General features: G+C 38.3%; 1 protein-coding gene across 1 annotated transcript in view; it reads right to left on the reverse strand.

The window, feature by feature from the left end:
* The window catches only part of sipa1l3 (signal-induced proliferation-associated 1 like 3), a 94,671-nt gene extending 86,034 nt beyond the window's left edge, over nt 1–8,637 (reverse strand). The window contains exon 1 of the mRNA XM_026913529.3: nt 8,444–8,637. The gene's annotated coding sequence lies outside the window, so the exon portion shown is untranslated. The remainder of the gene's footprint in view (nt 1–8,443) is intronic.
* Nucleotides 8,638–15,923: the final 7,286 nt, after the last annotated feature.

The following is a 15,923-nucleotide window of genomic DNA, read 5'->3' on the forward strand; positions in this document are numbered from 1 at the left end:
AGTCAGCGCTACTCCTCCATCATCAGGGAGGGAAAGAGGGACCCGGACCCTCTTCTCCATCTTCATTTCCGCTATGACTCGGCTCTGCTTCACGCCCCTCTAAACACCGCTTATAAAGTGTACTTGTCCGTTCTGATCTGACACCACGGGGGCTGCTTGGCTGGGAGTGACTCATGTGAAAGACTCAGTGTCCATTCATCATCATTTCCTTCCTGTTTCGCGTTGCTTGCCGTCGAGGATTCCCCCCCATGCTCTCTCGGCTTCCTCTGAGCGTCTCGCTTCCTCCCCTGCTCCTCCAGAGAGCACCTTTAAATCACTCTGCCAGATCAATAGGAAATGCCTGATGAACACAGAGTTGTGAACGGGAAAATCTCCTGGGATCAGCGATGGACTTGTTCCACCACTGTGCAGGCCAAAATATCTGAGCTCATTAAGCAGAGTAAACAGAGAGCCATTTCCTAAGTGAGAATCAATTACTCTCTTCATATTCAGTTAAGCTTCTTCTCCATCTCCGAGCCATAAAGACTTTTATTTATTTTACAGGATCCTAGCACAGAGTTCAAAAAAATCTCGTTGAACTTTGAAATTAGCAGCTTGTGGGATTTTTACTCAAAGCTCTTCTCAATTCTGAACTCATTATGATTGGCCAATGGAATGGAGAAGAGGCCGTATTTGAGATGCCATGAGTTTGTTAGGCCAAAAGCTAGCCTCTTTGCTATGTACAGTAGTGAAGAAATATAGAAAACAGCTAACAAAAATGTTTCAGTGCAGAAATGTAGAGGATTTCCAGCAGGTTGCCAACTAGCTACCCAAGAATGACATGCGTCACACTGCTAATTTGCTGCCTTTATATAATAGACAGGTCAGTTCAAAAAGTTCACAGATATGTGTTACCAAAAAAAAAAATTAAAAATTAAAAAAAATTCAAGCTGCTTGAATTTTCAATTCTGCTTGATCAGAAGGTGTTGATTCATTTCCTATAACAGCAGCTCTGACAGTATTTCCATCTGCAATTCAGAAGGTTTATATTAATGTTAATATTTTAATATGTTATCATTTCAACAGTAACAGCTCACACAGGCATACTTAAAAAAACAAACAAAAACGTGAAATCAATTCAAGATTTCTAGGAGGAGAAAAGCATTTTTGGAAGGAGGCTCCAGTTCCAGTGCTTTGTAACAGTCCGAGGTAAAGCTGTAACTAAGTTTTTAGACGCAGTGGAGTCTTTAGAACAGAGTCTTTGCGCTTCCTGGTTTCTCGGTAACATGACAAGCTGCATTTTTTTGTCTTACTAACTTGAAGAGTGGGAAAAAAAGAGAAGCTGGTGAGGGAACTACTGTTCATAGTGACAACGTAAGCGATAACAGGAATTAACTTGCTTTGTTCCACAACATTAAAATAACTATAAAAGGATAAGCATGATCTGCTATTCTTCAATAACTAAAAGATTATTAGTGATAATTAAATGCTGTGGTATAAGAGGAATAAAACACTTATATGATTTATTCCTTACTTGTCAGTGCAGCTCATTGCTCATTTCAGTCCTGCTTAAGGATAAAAATGTATTGGTTGCTGCTCGTAAGCATGTATAATCCTTTCTGCCCTACAAGAAGTTTGGGCACGTCAAACTCCAACAACGTCAAAGGAAAATTAAAATGTTGTTAAACAGTTTCACTTTAACTTTATTTTCTCTCTTGTCAGAAGCACGTACTTTCAATATTACACCGCCATGAGTTGTTTGCTGCTGTTTGTTTTGTATCTGACGGGTTTTAGGGGGTGAAAATGAGGCCAAATCGATGCGAGTAAAGCACCTGTTTTCCATTGGCGCACTCCTGTTATACAGGTCTCACTGGTTCTGGTGGCTGAGACAAAACAGGTGGAACAGCTGAACTTGGACAGGTGCGACAGCGGTTTCCTTTTACTCTGATCAACTCTTTCTTTCATGTGCAGCCTACAGGAACGAGCGTTCTTCTGCAGTACGTGTACAATGTGTCTGTTACAAGGCACCAACGAGAAGCTGATGATCAGTATATGATCAGTGGTGATCAGTGCTAGCACGCTGTATGTAAGCAGGCAGAAAAGTCAGTTAGAGGGTGTGTGACAATGCAAATACAGCTCTGGTTAATGTGCAATTACAGAGTGTAAAATTTAACCAGACCAACTGCAAATAGCTGCTACTGACAGACGTGACAAATACGCACAATTAGCCTGGAAAATCAGTTTGCACATATGCTTGTGGTCATCTGGGAAAACCCTTCACACACGTCACGTCTTTGAAAACTACAATGACTCATGTATCATGTGTCATGTATCTCAAGCACAAATAAAGTAGCATTTTATAATCTCATTATCTCCAAAAAATAATGAGAGGAAATTGCATTTAAAGGTTTCATTCCAATTCCACTGAAAGACGCTGCACCTGCCTCTATAATTATAACCTAATCCACTTATGGAAAACCAACATTACTACAACATAGTAATGATAACACTCACTCGCAGTGTTGAACACGAGCCTCTTCATCTTCTCTTCACTCCATTGATCCCTGAAATAATCGCTGGTTCATTCACTCACTTCCGTCAACTAAATTCCTTGTCATTAATGACTTTTATTAGTTCATTTAAACATTTTTAAACTTTATCTGCTGTTGCCTGCACAGAATGCATAAGCACTCTTCTCTGTTTTGATGATGAGATATCGTAGATATTTTTGACAGCCTGCATCTGATTACAAACTGAAGTGATCTGGCTTATGTCTGCTTCACTACAGTATTAAAAAAAATCTTGATCAAATTGTGAGAGAAGCACATTTAGCTCAGAGGTTTTTAGGCATCTTTAGACAGACAGACTGTTTTCACCGAGTTTGTTAGACTAACTCCTTACCTAAAATGACCTTTGCAGGCAGACGCCAAAGCAAGTTTAGAAAGTAACCTAAATAAAAAACATTTCCACTTTATTTTGGTAAATATATATTTATGTTGTCTTTAAAGTAGAATTCTTTTTTTGGCTGTTTTAGAGACTACTGATGGGTTTTCCCAGACCGTCTCACATATGGTGCAGGCAGTATGGATTATTACAAGCTTGAGGAAGTGAACTAAGGACAATAAAATGTTTCTAGCGTGATAAATCTCTCAAACCCGTGGTCTAAGGGTCTCTCTATGAGGAACGAACTCTTAGTCTCTCTCTCTCTCTCTCTCTCTGAGGAAGGAACTCCTGGTCTGAGCACTCTGTGGCGAGCGCGCCTACTCAACATCTGTGTTTATCCTCCGGCTCAAACCAAACAGGCTATATTTACTCCAGTCTAACAGGCCGGGAGTCTGAGGAACAGAGAGCCACAGATATCTGCCCTTAGTCTGCCACTAAAGATGCCTGATGGAAAACGCTGCCTCTACTGCTTGCCATGTAGAATCGAGTTCAAATAAGTTTTAAAAAGGATTTATAAATAGTGTAATTGGTTTCTGACTGTAGTAATTCTGGGGGTTTGTGTTCACTCAGTGTCCTATTTGGGGGTAAAAAATGACAATTTCTTTTCATTTGTATAGGGAGCGTTCTTTAATGCAGTGCACTTAATCAGCTTTAATGCTTATTTCAAACGTATTAATCTGATCATAGTGCAGAAGGAGCTCTCTTTGTGTATATCTGACTGACGCATGTTAAGGGACTTGTACTCCAATCTAACCTGTAAACTTTATCCAATGACAGCAAGCAGAATGCTGCAATGTTCGACATGCTGATGTCAATAAATGCCAGAGAGACTCATTTAGAAATCAATAAGCAATAAGGGGTATTGCTAGAGTTGCTAGAGCTGTGACTGACATGGCTACAATAGATGCATGAAATTATAAGCAGATATATGCTTCTGAGAAGCACGTGATCATATTTTCTAGCCCAGATGCTGTTCTATGTTTAAACACACAATATATATTAACAGGTTGTATGTCTGAAATTGGTCATTGCTTTTTGAAGAAACAAACAGGTTCAACTTAAATGATTGATGTGCATGTCCGTGTTTAATTGCTGAAGAACTCCGGCTGTCGATTTTTCAGGATAAGTAACCGTCATGTGTTCTAGGGAAATGACTAGAAATTGGGAAATGTCCATTTTTTCTGTTGCTCAGCAGTAGGGGTGTTTGAATGTTTCACTCTGTGGTAGCCTAGTCGAAAAATATCATCAATGAACAATTTTTAAAACACACAAACCAATGGTGAAAAACATACTACAAAATCGTTATACAGGTGTCTTTGCACAAAAACCAAAAGGGAAAAAAATGATGAAATCTCCAAATCTTTGAAAACAACTTTGCCATAAAATCTCTTACACTGTCAGTATTTATCAAGTTGTTGTTACAAACGGAAAAAGAGAGCAGCTGCGAGAAAATGAGGCGTGCTGAACCAAAAACAAAAAAAGCCAAAAATAGACAGTTGTTTGTTTCATTTTTGTCAGAAAACCTTGTTCTTCTGTGTGTTTGATAGTCGGAGTGTATTATATAAGTCACAAATGTGCTAGGAGTGGCAGCAGAGGTAGTAATGTCATGTTTACAACAGTAGCAGATTGAAGCATTTTTCAGTGCAGTCCATGTCTCCTGCACAGATTTGCATACAACAGCTTGCAGTTGTATGATTTAGGAGTCTAGAAGAATAGAGATGCGAAATCCAACCTACATTTCTGAGAAGTCATGTGTTCTGTGATTCTGTAGTTTGTTGCACTCACGTAGGAAGTCCAATAATCAGAAAACTCGCGCGTTTGACCTCACGTAGGAAGTCCAATAAACGGAAATGACACGAGCACACATTTTTTTACACAATAAATGAGTTAAAGGAGCTGACATCAAACTTTATTCCTTTACTGTGCCTATGAATCATTCTCATATCCTTATATAGTCATTAAAACGCATTAATGCAGCATGTGACTGAAACTGGTAGAGATCAACAGGTCAACTAGTCTTCAACTGAAAACAAAAAAACAAACACAGACGCAGGACTGTTTTTATCACGCCCTCATCCACTTCCCCTCACCATTATCCGCTGCGGGATCCCGGACGTTACAATAGTCCATTAGTTCATGTGAGCTAACGGATTGAGTCAACATCATGGCAGTCTTTTGTATGTTCAGTGCTCAAAGGAAACGGACCATGCAAATCGACACAGATATCTGTTCAACCTCATTGTTCTTTCCATCAAAGGGTAAATGCAGCCAGACAGAAAAATCCACTAGACCCTCCTCTGCTTGCACAATGTAGGGTTTTTTTTTTTCCACACTTCCTAAGTAAAAGCTCCAGTGTGTTGCACAGTCCCATGTTTAATCACCCAGAAACTTAACTGATTAGGCTAAAAAGTGGTAACTAATGTAATTTATACCACAGTGCGGTCAGATATTTGAATCTATTTGGTCAGAAGGTGTGCATTATTTTCGTCTAACAGCTAACAGCTCAGAGAGTAGTTCCGGCTGTAACGTGAATGACAGGTTTACATTAATGTGCTCTTTCTAATACGTTATTGCTTCTACAGTAACAGCTCATACACAGGGACTTGTACAGCGGATACCTCACATAATCTACAACTAATAATAAACGGCTTTAAAAAACATGTTTAAATTGTATAACCATTGATGTGGGAACATTTTTTTAGGAGACATTTATTTAACATTTATGGAAGGAGTCTCAGTTGTAAGCGCTTTGTAACACTGCCACTGTGCTTTCCATGTTTATCAGCAGAGGAAAGTCTTCGGACAGAGGAGTTTACACTTTCTGGTTTCTTGGTAAAATGACAAACAAGCAAGAGAAAGAGAGGGAAAAAAAGAGCGAGCTATAACATAAGCTGTCTCTCAGACTTTCCACAACGTTAAATCAAACTATAAACAGTTAAAATGTGCAAACATTAATAAAATAAACATTGCAATCATTAGTAAATCACTGTGGTATAAGTGGAATAACACACTCCAAATCATGCTTTTATACAGAAATAATGTACTTTGGGCAAATAGTGGCACTCCCCTCGCAGGTATTGATGCATCACACCCCCCCACCGCATACATTAATTTCGTATAACACGTTATTCCTTACGTAATAACATATAGAAAGCTAGTTTGCTAGTTAAGTGCATTAATACAGACAGGGAAATGAAGAAATATATGATTATTATCCTTTTATAAGAACGTTTCTAATGTAGCACAGATTTGACATCAAAACTCTCCCAAAACAAACTACTTGACGACCCGACACAAATCGCAGTATAAAGCCTGGCCAAGCTTTCAAAGACAGCACACACGTTCAGCAAGTAGCCTGGGACAAATCGCAGTCATTTTGCAAGTGACAATTCAAAAAATAAAACATTCCTCCCACACACACACCAGCTACTGTAAGGAAAAACGAGTGCCAAACACCTGGAAGCAGTTATTCAGATTAACTACAGCATTCAAATCCTCACAAACTGACACTGCACCCTTGTAATGTCATTTCCTTCAGGAGCAATGAAGTGAAGCTGGCTACTGCTCTCGCTGCACTGTAAATGACAGCAGGAAATCATGTCAGGGGCAGATTTGGCATTAGTGTCAATAATCAGTAACATAAAAAGAACCTTGAACATTCAATTTTAGAGTAAGCTGACCAGGTAGTGCTTGTGCTCCTGTAACAGCGGCACATGAACAGCTGTTGGGATCTTTTTTCTTTTTTGGACAGATTTAGAGAAGCATTGCATGTGCTCTTTTGGAGAAGGGCAATCCCATAATTCTGTTTGGAAACATATCAGATAGGCTGTTGGGCTTACAAATGTGTATGTTGTGACTTCTAAATCCAAATGGACTCAACAAAATCCTTCATCTTGAATCTATTATCATAGATTATCACGTTACCCTCAAAGAGGAAGCTTCCAAAGAAGAATGTTTGGAAGCCTCAGAAAAGACTTATTTTCATACTTACCAGGATATTTCCTGCATGCCGTAGTGTGATCTATTGATATAACGAAAGCCAACGTCACATAACCACACACACACAAACACACACACACACGCAAACTCACAAACCCAGCTTGCTCCAGCATGGCCATCGAGCTCAATTTGGTCACATACATGTTATCAGAAAAGATATGATTTTCATAGAAATCATTATTTTAATTCGACCTATAATTAAAGATGTGGTGACAGTGGTGAAGTGTGCAACGTTGCCTTCTCACAGCTCTACAGTTCCTGAGTCGATTCTGAGCTCTGGTTACTGTCTGTGTGGACTTTCACATGTTCTCCCTGAGTCTATGTGGGTTTCCTCTGGGTTCTCTGGTTTCCTCTTACATGCACGCACATGAATTGACTACATTAAATTGCTCCTAAGTGCAAACAAGTGTGTGTGTGTGTGTGTGTGTGTGTGTGTGTGTGATGCCCTGCAGTGAACTAGCATCCCATCCAGGTGGAATTCCCGTTTCATGCCCAGAGTTCCTGATAGGATAGGCTCCGGATCCACCACGACCCAGACCAAGATAAAGTTATTCAGAAAGTACAGATAGATTGCAGGTGTCCCCGAGAGTTTGTGCTCCATGTTCCAAGAGTCTGTGAAGTTTTCCGTGCGACTCGTTGCACATGGACACAATGTTTGACCAAATTCAAATGACTCCCTATTATATCATTAGGCAGATTTGATTGAAATCCGGCTTGCATGGACTAACAGATGCTCAGTGTATTAAGCTGCTGTTATCAGTTTTTGGCATTGGACCAACAACAGCTACATCAGACACAAATCCAGAACCAGAACTAAATCTAAACTGGCATCCTAATCACTATATAAGAGCTCTTGGTCATTTTGTAGCCATGCCCAAAGCCAGAGTGGAGAATATAAAGCGCAATCATGTTTTCTCTGTCAACAGATTAGTGTCCAAATGACGCACCATAGCAGGTACAGAATACCCATAATGCATCTGCATGTTTGTAGGGGAATAGGGAGTAGGCCACCAGGGCAGGTGAGGGAACACACAAACTCTAGCTTCGGCATGCTTCATGTTGGTGCGCATGCGCGCGAAGTCACCAGGAACGACCCACGGTTTACACGCGAATGATTTTTTTAATGTGATATCTTCGGCTGTGTGTCTGAAATGTAAAGTTTTGGCATGTGTGTGTGTTTGTTAAAAACCTCGTGTTAAAGAGCATTTGTGTAAATGGAAAAGAAATTTAAAAAAGAAAGAAAGAAAGCAGTTCAGAGGTAGGCTTAAGCAGAATGCCAAATGGCTCTGTAGTTACTGCTGGTGTAAGTGTGCAGCCCTGGGAAGGGAATACTCACTTTACACCCTACATGTCCAGGGGAGAGTGGTTAGGGAATGACCAGCTAGGCTAATGTACTATGAAATTAGCGCCGCTGCTAACCGGTAGCGCTCGCCTTCGCTAGTGTTTACTCGCCACTTAGCATTTGTTGATTAAACACTTAACTCAACACCCCACCGTTCGTTATAAACGCAACGTTTCTTACCTCTGGCGGTCCGCTCAAACCCAGAAAGAGTTAAATTCCGTCGGGCGTCGAGTCTTTTCTTTAATATGATTCACAATCCAACATGTTAATGGTCGTTTCTCGCCCAGCGGAGACGTACGAACTGCTCCTCTCCCGGCGCGCGCTCTCTCTCTCTCTCCCTCTCTCCCTCGCTCCTCCTGCACTCTGTCTCTCTCTCTCTCTCTCTCTCTCTCTCTCTCTCTCTCTCTCCCAGCTAACCGAAACCACACACACACACACACACACACACACACACACTGCCCCACTGCGCATGCGCACGCCAACACACACACACACACACACACACACACACCGCTAAAAGAATTAACGCGTGTATCATTCATGTCTTCCATATTATGTTTTACTGTTCACACTGTTGCGTTATAACATCGGGTTTCTTTGTGTTTATTTATTTATTTGTGTTTGTTTGCAAGCTGTAGTTATTGTATGGGGTCTGTGTGGTAGAGTGATGCAGTTATATAACACACAGATAGAGTAGTATTGTAGTTACATTGTGGTGCCCTGGAAGAAAGATTGTACCTTTTCTCCCCTAATGAATTAACTCTTCTTCCTTTTAATCTTTGGTATTTTTCAATACAATGTGCTAGTAATTCACAAATCAGTGCAGAGTTTTGGTTTGTTTTTTAAACCATTTGCTTTGGAAAAGCTGTGAAACATAAAGTAAAGCCACAATTCTTCATATTATGTTGTTTTGTTTTACTGAGACGCTCAACACAGTTATAATCACACAGCAAAGTTGAAATGCATGAAGAAATTTGTTCTTTTATAAAGTATATTAAACACGTTACAACAACAACAACAACAATAATAACAATATTATGACAACAATAAAAAAAAAAACTTACTAAATAATATGTCAAAATAGTACATAACAACAGGTTACCACTCTTCCTATAGTATTAGTATAAAGAAATAAAGTATTTAGTAGCATAAACACCACCACCAATAACAACAACAACAACAATAAAACCAGCAAAAAACAGGTTCCACAACAGGTTACCCTACTTACTGTACAGTCTTTAATATAAATAAATAAAGAAAGAAAGTATTCACCGCCACCACTGCTGCCAACAACAACAACAACAACATAATAATAATAATAATAACAAAAAACTAGGAAAAAAATTTAAATAATATAAAAAGTAGTATGACAATGTAGTATATAACGACAGGTTACCACATTTACTATAGTGTTAGTATAAAGAAAATAAATATTCATAGTATAAACACCAACAACAACAACAACAATAATAATAATAATAATCTATGAAAAAATAAAAAGAATGAACTTGAATAATGTGCTCCTCCTGCAGTGCAGAGCTTTGTGGTGGTGTACTGCGCACCCTAGTGGTGTTTCAGTGATTCTCTCAGAAATGAAATGACTGGGGCATCATTTTATATAAGATCATTACAAAATCGTATTTTCTTTAAAAAAAAAAAAAAAAAAAAGTAGTACAGTTCCATGATGTTGTGGGTATTTAATCGTGTGTGTGCTGTGAGAAGTATTTTAACGTGTAGCTTGTCTTTCTGAGATGCATGAAAATGTCTTCAGCTCGGAAAATAGTCCCAGAATGGAAATATGCCTCACCACACCACTCACCAAAGCTATTAATGCAGCCAACAGGCACTAGGCAGATTTATTTCTCTCTCTCTCTCTCTCTCTCTCTCTCTCTCTACACACACACACACACACATATATATATATATACATACATAGATATAGATATAGATGTATGTGTGTGTGTATTGTTTTGTTTTTTATTCTTTTTGTGTTTTTGTCCTTTATTATGCATGGAGCTATAGCTGTTAAGTAAGGATTACAAACTTCAGGGTGTGCTTTTATAGGAAAATAATCTTCTCCGGAGAGTTACTGCTACCACCCCAGAGTTCCCTATAACAGCAAGACCTGAAGTGTTTTATTCCTCTTATGGAACATCAAATTGTCATCCATTACAATTTTTTGTTTATTAAAGAATAGCATCACACTTTTTATCAGTTTTTAGTTACATTTAACATTGTGGATCATCCATGAGACAAGTTACTTCCTCTTATCTCTTATATTATAGCAGCTATGAACAGTTGTTCCATCACAAGCCTCTATTTTTTCTCTCTGTTGTTTTTAATAACAACACACACACAAGAAACCGGAAACCGCAGACTCCTCTGTCCTGAAGACTGTCCCCTGGTGGAAAACTTAATGGCCGTTATAACACACTGACACTGGAGACTCCTTCCATAAATGATAAATATACAGTACTTCTCCTTAACAAAAGCTTCTGAAAATGTAAAAAAAAAAATTTAAATCTATTTCTTAGTAGTCTTAGATATCTGTCAGTTAGCTGTTACTATAGAAACAACAACTTATTAGAAGCTCTGATTTGCCTTCCAGGAGCCCTCCCGCTGTCATATCTTGCATGAATTACTGCACAGCTCTGGGGCTAGTTGCTGTTTCAGCAGAAATGGTTGAACTGTAAGACATTCACATCATCCAGCTGGCTGAGATTCATTTGGGTGCAACCATAAACCAGATGTGTTTTGCTAATGTTTGCAGAGATCTTGCCTGCTTCAGCAGCATCATCTTCATTATCGTGCAATATCTCCCAGTTCATTTCCTAAAGCAGGTACTGCACCAAGCCGCATATGATGACCTCCTAGAGGATGCTGTTCCGTTTTTGTCACACTCCTCCAGCTGCTACGACTTGGGTCTTGTGCCAAAGATGTTGCTGAAGCCTGGAGAGGCAACACCAGAACCAGAAATATCCTCCACTCCCAGCAATGCAAAAAATACACGGTCACCCCACATGCACATAGAGGCAGCAAGCTGAGCTTAAGTCATTACTTTGCTCTAATTAATGGAATGGCTGTGATTAGTGTGATTACATTTTGAACACTGCAAACAAAAGCTTTAAATTTTAATAGGACATTCTGTGAGTGTACCTCATGCATCATAATTATGTTCTAAGAAATTAGCAGAAAGCAGAAGAGAGCAAATTAATAGCAGGTTAGGATGATAGGATTATTATGTGGTTTGTACTTCACTGTTATCTATTTTAGGTCCAAGATTTTATACTCAACACAAGTTGTCAAAGCTGAGCTAGAGATACAAAGTACAGCAGATCTAGAAACAAAGCAGATGCAGAAGGTAGCTGAAAGCCAGCGGCTGGTGGAAAAAAAAACTAGACTTATTGAATTAAATCCAGGTCTGTGTGCCTTGAAGTTGACCATGGACTGCATCAATTCTAGCATTTATAACATCTGTGCAAGGGCATTATGTAGCCACAATAAGGTCTATTATATTCAACCAGAAATGAAGAAGATTCTCACTCTGAGTCTGCTTAGAAACAAAGGGAATCCATGCTGGAAGTGGCTGAGAGTGCTGCAGACCCTGTTTCAGCTGGATCTCCTTCAGGAAAAAGGCATGCGTGTAATGGCTGAGATACTTATTGATCAAGAGCAGGGGCTACAGCAGCTGGCACAGGATGTTGTGCAGCAGGTCTACAGTATTAAGGATGAAGATTAGGATAAAATTCCAGAGGTTCCTGTAAAGGCAAGAAACAACAGTTCTGTGTGAAATATGTGCATATTCTATACCACTACTGACATTAACAGTTAAAAGTATGAGATTATGAGAATTCACCAGTTGAATGAAACCAAGAAAATATCAAGAAATTCCTACAGAAACAGCTGATCATAAGTTTGAATGTGATTGGTTAATCCTGAGCACAATCAAGGCCCAGTTATAAAAGGGTTTGCACACTTATGCAACCAGGTTATTGTCAGTTTTTTCTTTTTCTTTTTTTCCGCTAAAATGTTTCTATTTGCTTTTTATTTATGTTTTGGTGTGCTAGCAAATGGTACCAGCAGTTTGTCTCTTTAGCCAGGGTCACACAGGGCATTTCATATATTTTCACAAGTCTATTTAACACCAAATATGCTTGTGTGTGTGTCAGTCATGGCTCTCTGTGTGCTTTCAGGGTCTCTTATGTAATACAGTTGTTTTCTTTACTTACATACAAACATTTTTCTGTAGCATTATTTTTTGGAAAAGTAATGTTTGGATGTTGGGAAATCTAAAATGTTTTTGTACTGAATCAATAATGCAGAATTCATTTATAAATATATATATATATATATATATATATATATATATATATATATACATATATATATATATATATATATATATATATATATATATATATATATATATATATATATATATAAAACACACACACAGTAAATAAATTGCTACACTACATTTCACACTAAACCTAAGCTCCTGCCTTGATGCTGCTGGGGTCTTCTCTTTGCATAAAACATTTTACATCTTTATTTTAATCTGAGTGTTAATCAAGCAAGTGCTCGAATTCATTATGATTATATTGAACAAGATTCTTAATGAATTCAGGTAATAGTTAAAGACACTAATAAACACGCTGAAGAAGCAGTTTATGTATTAGTATGCTAATGTAATGTTATGCATTTGACATTATTACATATTATGGAATAAAGTTATCTATTTTGAACATTTTCAGAGGAACACAAATGATCTTAACCATCAACCATCTTAGCAACATTCCTTTCCACATTATCATGTGAATAGAGATTACTCAGCCAACTGACCTTCCTGTCCTTACCAGTCACAGCCAGCTCAGCCAGCTCCACCCCACTGATGAAGACAGACACACTCCGACCCCCACCAAGCTCCAAAAACCTCCCCATATTATGAGCTTAAGCTTACCCTTATCAATTCCTAACATGGAACAGTGCCAAAGCCAGAGCCCAAGGTCTTGACAGACCCAGTCACAATGGACATGTACAAGAAGATCTGACCAGCTGGCCATCACTACAGCTCAACACAGACAGCCTGGTACATCTGCCCCCACCACCCCTCACCATCATGAGGTCCTCCGCTTAAAGCCCACCAAAGGCCAAGGAGATCCCAAGGAGAGCGAAAGTATGTGGCAGCACTTCTCTTTCTATGGCTTCTACTCCCAAAAGGCCAGTAGGATGGAGGCTAAGTGCCAGCCCAAACCACCGAAACCTGTCCTGCACCCTCACTCCTATCCACTTTAACCAGTCATCCCTTGGCGAGAGAGTTGTGGAGAGAATTGGGCTTGAGGCACTGCAACTTCCTTTCCAATTCCATCATATCATACCTCTTCCCAGGTTGCTCAACATCCACACACTTGATCATACTGGAGAAAGCCAATATGGTAAGCTGAATGTGGACTGGATAGCTCAGGCCTTATAAGTCTGTCATGAAAATGCCACTCTTCACATCCAAAATGGCTCCTTGTCTGGTGTCACAAGGGGGCAGTGTTAGCTGAGGTTTGACTTCTCAGACTCATTTCCAGAATGAGGATTCATTTTGTTGCATTATTTCATGAAAATTTTAACTGTATGAGTCCATTCCTCAACTGCTAGTACTAGTAAAATGGTGGAATGATAACTTTATTGTTTTTTTGCCAATAAGGTAACTTAGAATTCCGTTCCTGTAGCCTGTAAGTAAGCTTGTTTGAACAACACATTTTAGGTGGATTATGTTTGAACAGACACTTAAGTCAAATATTATTAGATACAAATGGAATGCTTCTGACAAACATTAGCATGCAAATACACTGATGTTCATAACCTGTCCCTGATGAAAACAGTTCCTGAGAATCCACTTCTGATGATGCTCCCAAGCAGGAAAAAAAAAAAAAATCCGGACAGAAAATGTGCATAAAAACGTTAGTCAGCTGGAGTATCTGACAGATGATTGCAGTACATTTTGGACCAGTCACAGATACACTTGACTCTCATAACGGCATTGCACGTTATTTTATGAAAGCCCAAACTGGAATGCCACCTAAACTCAGTCCCAACCGCAGAACAGCAGCCATGACTTACGTGGCTCATGGGGTATTTCTGCTCAAATGTAAGGCCTAAAAGAAATAGGTTTTTCTTAGCAAAACAATTTAGGAACATTAGACAGCAGTAGACAAAACTTTAAACTGTGTAGGACAGGGATTCCCTTGGGGAAGAACCCCTGGTCTACAAAAAAAAAAATTAAAGTAAAGTAGGACAGCATTGTGGTGCCTTAGAGCTCCTGGGTCCCTGATACACCACAACCCTGATCAGGATAAAGTTACTGAAGATGAATGAATTAATGAAGAAATAAGGTATAATCAAAGGCGTATAACTAGAATAGATAGAATAATAGCAACACAAATAATAACAAGGTAATCTGTCCTCTATCTGAAAAAAGAAACAATCTGTGATGTCACTGGCCCAAACTGCCATCACTACCAATCTGCAGTACATATGGGTTGCCAGATTGCAGTGACAGCCTAATTAGGGCTTTTAAACCCAGCTAATTTACTAGCAAACAGTTCACACTGCAACTGAATGTAAGAAAAATGGAGAAGCTTAAAAGTATCTATCACATTAAAAAAATATTTAAGCACAAAATCATATTTATTTTTTTCATTTTTGTTTTTTTTTTCATTATGTTATACAGGTAATAAAAATAAATATACATTTTATAATAATAATAATAATAATAATAATAATAATAATAATAATTCATCATATTGATTCCTTTATTAATACAGCCTTTTTACTTTGAGTGCATAATCCCAGAGTGCTCTACATATAAAATATTAAAAGGTTAAACAAAGTATTAATTAAAGCACATTAATGAAATTAAAAATCTAATATAGAAGAATTATTACAAATAATTAAAAAAGAAAATCTGAAAAAATTTCCTTTTTATATTTCCACAATTTTAGTAAATATTATGTAATTTTTTTAAATATAATTTAAGTACATTTGACTTAAATATTTGCTGGTGATGATGGTAATGAGGGCCAGTAATCATTAATTCCTCATATCGTCTCAGGGGGTTTTCCTTGCCATCGTCGCCTCTGGCTTGCTCATTAGGGATAGAATCATACATTTAAAATTTATATCCTGAATCTATTAATTTCTGTAAAGCTGCTTTGTGACAATGTTCATTGTTAAAAGTGCTACACGAATAAAATTGAATTGAATTGAATTTCTGACTGCAGCTCCAAGTCATTTTGTCTAGGCCAGTGGTTCTCAGAGTGGGGTTTGTGAAGCACAGCCCCGGGGTCAGTGATTTATTTCTTAATTTTGTTCGAGTGTTGGAAATCACAACCTGCATTATCAAAGTTATTATATCAAGGGGCCCAAGCACCAAAGTAAACTCGGACCTAATGTGTTCTATCAGGGGAAAGTTCAGGAATAGAAAGCTCTAAAATATTATTATATTATTATTAAATATTAACAAATTTAAATAATGTTCTTGAAAACAATCCATGGTTCAAGGTTCAAAGTTCAAGGTTCTTTATTTGTCACATACATATTACATACATGTGATATAATGTAGTGAAATGTTTTTCCTTATTGCCTCGTCCCACAGTGCAACAATGAACAG

The sequence above is a fragment of the Pangasianodon hypophthalmus genome, chromosome 6 (assembly GCF_027358585.1).
Source record: "Pangasianodon hypophthalmus isolate fPanHyp1 chromosome 6, fPanHyp1.pri, whole genome shotgun sequence".
NCBI classification, from domain to species: domain Eukaryota; kingdom Metazoa; phylum Chordata; class Actinopteri; order Siluriformes; family Pangasiidae; genus Pangasianodon; species Pangasianodon hypophthalmus.